Here is a 7,183-nt window from a genome sequence, read left to right on the forward strand (position 1 = left end):
CAGCCAATAAGACCTGTATCCAGGCCTAGAATGCAGAATTTTTGATAGTGGGTAGAACAAGGACATGAAATAATATTTCCTTAAACTGAACAATAAAAGATAGAGATACCCAAACCAGGGGGGAGGGGGTAATAGCCCAAACCGGGAAATAAAACCCTATCATTAGTAGAATGGTTGCATAAAATGTGGTATAGCTGGGCCAGCAAGATGGCTCAGTGGGTAATGCCACTTACCCCAAAGCCTGATGACCTGAGTTTGATCCCCAAGACCCACATGGTGGAAGGAGAGAACCAACTTCTTCAGTTAATTTTTTAAAAAACACTTCATTATTTTTATTTTATGTGTATGCATGCATTGTCTACCTGTAGGTAAGTGCACCTATGTCATGCAATGCCCAAGGAGGACAGTAGAGGCTGTCAGATCCCCTGGAACTGAAGTTACAGACAGTTGTTAGCTGTCATGTCGGTGCTGAGATTTGAACCTGGGTCTTCTGCAAGCACAACCAGTGCTCTTAACTGCTGAGCCATCTCTCCAGCCCCAATTTTTTTAAAACTTTTTTTCTCTTTAGTTACAAGCCAAGTGTGGTGGTGCCTTCCTTTAATCCCAGCACTCAGGAGTAGAGGCAAAGGTAGAGGCAAGTGGATCTCTGTGAGTTCAAGGATAGCCTGGTCTGCATAGCGAGTTTAATGCCAGCCTGGGCTACATAGTAAGACACTCTCAAAAAAATATTTTTTTTTAGTTACATTTACTTGTTTTGTGTATGTATGCACACACAGCCAAAGGAGTAGGTGTGTGCATGCCACAGCACCCATGTGGAGGTCAGAAGGCAGTTTGTTCTCTCTTTCTACCATATGGCATCTGGAGATTGAACTAGGGTTTGACATCAAGTGTGCTTGCTCACTGAGCCATCTCACCAACCCCAAATAAAGCCTCTAAAATATGGTATAGTCACATGACATGATACCAAGCAGAAAAGACAGTGAAGCAAGTAAAGTCACATGCACCATGTGGATGGATTCCCCAAGCACATTAACAAATTAGGTATGAAACCAGCCACAGAGCCATATCGTGTACAGGTCAAGTCACTCAAGTCTGGGTGTAACTCATGGCATTCAAGGTCTGGATGGAACTATCTTAGGGAGAAGAGTAGTGTCAGAGGTTCAAATCCCACCAGGACTTCTGAGGACCTGGGAAAGCTGTACTTCTCCTCTGGGGACTGGTGACACCGATTAGCTCATCTGTGATGAAAACCTGTGCTTTGTGCATTTTCCAACATTATTTCTAAGTTCGTGCTGGGTTTTTTGTTGCATTTATTTATTTATTGTGAGTGTCAGTGGAAGTCAGAGGATGACTTACGGGAGTCAGTTCTCTCCTTCCACCATGTGGGTGCTGGAGATCAAATTCAGGTCTTCAGCCTAGGCAGCAAGAGTCTTAACCCATTGATTCATCTTTCTGGCCCTCCTACGTTATTTTTGAAATAGGGTCTCCCTGTAGCCCCAGCCAGCCTAGACCTCACCATGCAAACCAGGCTGACTATCTCTGCCTCCTGAGTGCTGAGATTAAAGGTGTGTACCACCACGCCCAGCCTACACTAATTTTTATCTAGAGATTTTATATTTTAAGTTGTGATAGCCACATGTTTTACTGATTCAGTCGTGCATCTATTCATTCATTCATTTTGGTTTTGATTTTGGCTTTTTTGAGACACAGCTTTGCTATAGATGTACCTTAGATAGCTTAGCACTCACTGTGTAGCCCAAGCTGGCCTTGAACTTGCAGCGGTTTTTCTGCTTATGCCTCCCAAGTGCTAGGATTACAGATGAGCGTGACTACACCTGGCCATATAATTTTATTTTAAACATTAGCTTCAGTATCAGTATTCCAGAAAATTCCTATGATCACCCAAGTAGAAATGGCATGAGTTGATGTCAGCAAAGCCGTAGGCCTGCAACAGAGGCATCTCTCAGTAAATTTGTGTTCCTATTACTATGATCAGGCCAATTTGCTTTCCAAATGGCACAAGAGAATTTTTAAAGGACAGCAGGACTCACGTGCCAGGAGTCAGCCTTAAAAGGGCAGGGGTGAGGGTGGGGTATGTGAACAAGGGGGAATCCCTACTATAACCCAACTGTCCAACATGAAGGTCAAAACCAATCCTCAGTTGCCCAGAGCCCACCAAGCTCCAACACAGCCTGAACTTCCCCCCAGGTCCACATGGTTTTTCGTCCCCCTTTCCCATTACACACACAGGACATCTTTTTATTACGGAAGGCTCCTAGATACAGACCAGACATATGGGTTTTTAGAAAACACAGAGACAGCAGCCCAGAGCTACAGGCCACACTGCCATGAAGCTCACCGTGTCCCACACCAGAACTCCTGTCACTCAGTGTGACTCTCCCAGGCCTTCTCTTCATCTCGGGAACCACATCTCTCCCCAGGTGTGGTTACTCCCCCAGTGCCACCCAGCTGTGCCCTGCCCAGGGTCTGGTACCCAACCCTACACCATCACAGGTATCATACAGGTTCATAGTCACATGTGTATATGCTCATGCACACATAGGCTCACACACATCCTTCGTCACACACTCTCGCCATGCAGCTCACAACAAAGGAGTGTGTCCCCACTGTACCAGGAGAGCCTGCTGAACACAGGACAGATTCTTAGATATGGTCCCATCAAGTTCTGTGTCACCATTGTCAGTCAGGTAAAGCCCTGGTCCTCCTCACCAAGGCCTAGACCTGCTGAGCAGGGTCTGGCAGTGTGGCCTGGAAACCTGCATTTTACCATGTCACAGGTGGTTTTTATTCACAACAAACCTGAGAGCCAGGTTCTAAAGAAAAGGCAGGAGAGGGGAAAAAGATACAGGAAGAAATGCTTCTAGGGTGGAGGTGGAGTGCTGTGGTGAATATGAGACCATACCCTACTGTACACACACACACACACACACACACACATTCACTCAAGGTACAGAGGAGGTTGGGAATATGCTCTGGGACCAGACACTCAGCCAGAGGGTGCTATTTTCCTCTTCAGTAAGGGGAAAGACAAGTTACCAAAGACTACAGGAGAGCAGATGTCACACTCTACAAACAGGTAACTTTCACTGGCCCGGGAGTGTCTAAAGGTGCTAATCCTAGATTACTCCATCATCCATTGTAATAAACCATCCCAAAATATAATGGTTAAAATGACAGTCGTCAGATTATCTCTCACAACCTCTCACCTGGCTCACTTCTGCCAGTCCCCCCATGGGGCTTAGTGGGATGGCGGTGGGGCCTGGAGCAGTCACAATGTGAACACGCTCCTGGGGAGGACTGGGAGGCTGAGCATCTCTCCACGTGGTGGTCTGACCATATGGCTAGCTGGGACTGCCTCATGACAGCTGGACCACAAGAGTGAGCATTCCACACAAGAGAAGTCCTTCCTCATTTCAGATGCAAAAGAAAACACATCACATGACTGTCTGATGTTAAATTCTAGGAGCTCCAAACTAATCTATAGAAGCAGAAAGCAAACCAATGACTGCCTGGGAGTGGGAAAAAGGGAAAAATAGATTATATAAGAGCCCGAGGAAGGTTTCTGGAAGGAATGGGTTTATTCATTATCCCGAATGTGGTAATAATTCCACAGATAGGCAAAAATATCAAAATTCATCCAATATCAGTATACTGCAAATCAACAATTCTTTTTAAAGCTTTGATTAAAATGAAATATTATGCAGAAAAAAATGAACATATTGGCTTTTATTTACTTGAGGCAGTTCCTTATAGTGTAAAAAATTGTCTTTTTTCTTTTCTTCTCGTTGTGATTTTGAGGCAGTTTCGTGCATCTTTGGCTGGCCTCGAACTCTTTATTTAGTGGAGGATAGCATTGAATTTTTGATCCTCCTGCCTCCATCTCTCAAGTGCTGGGATTACAGGTAGGCGCCATCACACCCAGGTATGTGGTGCTGGGGATCAAACCCAGGACCTCAAGCATTCCAGGCAAGCAATAACTAACAACCGAGCATATATATCCCCAGCCCAAAAATCTGTTTTTGAATTTCAGCATTTACTAATCTTACAGATGCTATACCATGGCATAGACTGGCAAGACCTGTCAACACGCCAGTCGCTGTTTCTTAGTTGATTGCGCAAACTTCTTCAGCATCATGTGACTGTCATCAATATATCATATTCTTTGAGAGTGAAACATTTTCAGGTCCTCACGCTGCGTTGCAACCTAACGTTGATTCATTACAATTTTATAGGTGTTATGAGGCCCTCCCTAGCCCCTTTCCAAGTGTATCCTTTCCTTTTCCCAGTAATATCCTAAGTTCTGCCACTAGATATCATGTGACCTTTTAACAGAAGTTTTATACTCTTTGAGACTCCACCTATTTAGAAGAAACTCTTTCCCTTTCATATTGCCAGGACTGTAGCTCATTGTTTTTTCTGTGGTCCAGGCTCTTGTGAGGTCCAGGGAACCAGGACCATGTGCATCATCCATGTGCCTGAAGCATACAGACACATAGCTTCAAGTCCAGAAAATTGCTGTTTAGTTCAGCTGCTATGGTAGAAAGGCCATAGGTCAGGGCTGGGAGATATCTCAGGAAGTAAATTTGTAAGAATGACTTACCATATGGACAGAATCTGGACTAAAGACTTTTACTCAATCTTGTACCAAAAAAACTACTGTTTATAATGCAACCAAGCTCACTGAACTATGTGCTTTTGTGACCTGGGCAGCTGAACTTGATCCCTCAAGACCCCACTCCCCCCGACCCCCGACCCAAAACAATGAATGAATGTGGGTGTGCTTGAATTCATGTATCAAAGCACCAGGAGCAGCGTATTCATATTTGCATCCTCATTGGAAGCTGTGAGAATTGAGAAATATGCTTGACAGCATATGAATAAGATATTTTAGGACTAGGGATCAAAAGGCAAGATTCTCTGACAAGATAAGGGTAGATCCAAACTTGTACTTCCTCAATTCATGCTGGAGAAACTGTTTGAATGAAAGTATGGACAAGGCCTGGCTGGAGAGAGCACAGAGAGAGCAGAAGGACTGAACTCGAAGAGTTCGGGTGCACTCTTGGCCTTTAACACCTTTAAAAATAAAGCGATTCTTTCTTCAGGTACTGTAAGTGGCTCAGTAACACCTCGTAAAGTGCTTGCTGAGAAAGCATAATGACCCGAGTTTGGACGGCCAGCACCCACATAAAAAGCCAGATGTGGTGACATGCACCTGTAACCCCAGTGCTAGGGGTGGCAAGAGATCTTGTCTCGAATAAACAAGGTGGAAAGCAATAGAGGAGAATATCCCATTGTCAATCTTTGGCCTGCACACTTCCATGCACAGGTGAGCATGCCTGTACACACAAGTATATGCCCTCCCACCCCACCCCCAACACATACATCCCTCCCAAATACCATAGACTGAATGGGTTACACAGTACATCTATCATCTATCTATCTATCTATCTATCTATCTATCTATCTATCTATCTATCTATCTATCTATCTATCATCTTTCTACCATCTATCTATCTATCATCTATCTATCTATCTATCTATCTATCTATCTATCTATCTATCTATCTATCTATCTATCTTGTATGTTTATTTGAGACAGGTTGGTCTTGAACTTGTTATGTAGCCAAGGGTAACGTTGAACTTCTGATCTTCCTGCCTCTACTTCCCAAGAGCTGGGATTACATGTGAGCACCACCGTGCCTGTTTATGTGGTGCTGGGGATCGAACCTGAGGCCCCTAGACAGACACTCTACCACAGTGCTTCTCCCCCATCCTCAGCACTTACTTCTCATGGTTCTTAAGGTGGAAACTCCAAGATCAGAGGGCCAACATGAGTTCTGGGGAGATCTCTTCCTGATTTGCAGATGGCATCTGTCTTGTGGTGTCTTCATGTAAGGACACTAATCCCCTTCATGAGAGTTCTACCATCTACCTAATGTCTCCCAAAGGCCCCACATCTAATACTATCACACTGGGGACAAGGGCTTCAACATGTCAGTTTTGGGGGTAGGGACTCAAATGCTCAGCCCATGCAGTTTTAGTTACTTGTCACTGACTTCATTTTTTATGCTCTGTGTGTGGGTCTTCATCACTTGCCTATCAGAGCAGTCTGGAGGCCTAGATCTAGACTCTCCTTTAGGGTGTCTGAGGGATGGCTCAGTGAGCAAAAACACTTGCTGCCAAGCCTGACAACCTGAGTTCAATCCCAGAGCCCATATGGTGGAAGGAAAGAACTGACTCCTGCAAGTTGTCCTCTGACCTCCACATGTGTATTATAGTACATGCATACATACATACATACACTCACACACACTCACATCTCATCTTCAACACTCAGCACATGACCTTCAAAACAGCATAACGCAAATATTAATGAGATACAAAACAGAAGGGCCTAAGTAATAAGAAAATGGAGCAAATATAAAACCCCTCAATACATCTTTCTTCTAACCTACAGTCTGTGTTTTGCAGTGTTTATAGTAATAGGAAGAAGACAGGTGGGGACAGCTGAGTCACAGTGGGTAAAATTCTTTTTTTGGTCTTAATGTTTCTCTCTGATTTCATATCACACCCATGAGCTTATTTGACCCTGTAAGCAAGTTAGCAGTACTTCAGGAAAGATTGGGCGGGGGGGACATTTAGGAGGAAGAAGTCAGTGGGTGTATCTGAGAACAGACATCTTTGAATAAGTGTGACTGTCCCACATACATCCATGGGGGTATGATGGGGACTTCTAGGGGTAAATTCAATCAGCTGATCTAGTCACGGGAAGGTCAGTTGTAACATCATTAAAGTATATAATCAAGCACCAGACCTGGTGGTGCCTGCCTATAATTTCAGCATTCAGGAGGCAGAGGTAGGAGGATCTCTAGTTTGAGACCAGCCTGGGTTACATAAGACAAAAAAAAAGTCTCTGTATTAGTTACTTTTTCATTGCTCTGATAAAGCACCACGACCAAGGCAACTTACAGAAGGAGGAGTTTATTGGGCTCATTGTTTCAGAGGGATGAGAGTCCATTATGGGCCAGGCGTGGTAGCGCATGCCTTTAATCCCAGCACTTGGGAGGCAGAGGCAGGAGGATCTCTGTGAGTTCAAGGCCAGCCTGGTCTACATTGTGAGTTCCAGGACAGCTGGGGCTACAGGGAGACCCTGTCTCAAAAA

The sequence above is a fragment of the Nannospalax galili genome, unplaced genomic scaffold (assembly GCF_000622305.1).
Source record: "Nannospalax galili isolate Female #2095 unplaced genomic scaffold, S.galili_v1.0 scaffold39, whole genome shotgun sequence".
Lineage (NCBI taxonomy): Eukaryota > Metazoa > Chordata > Mammalia > Rodentia > Spalacidae > Nannospalax > Nannospalax galili.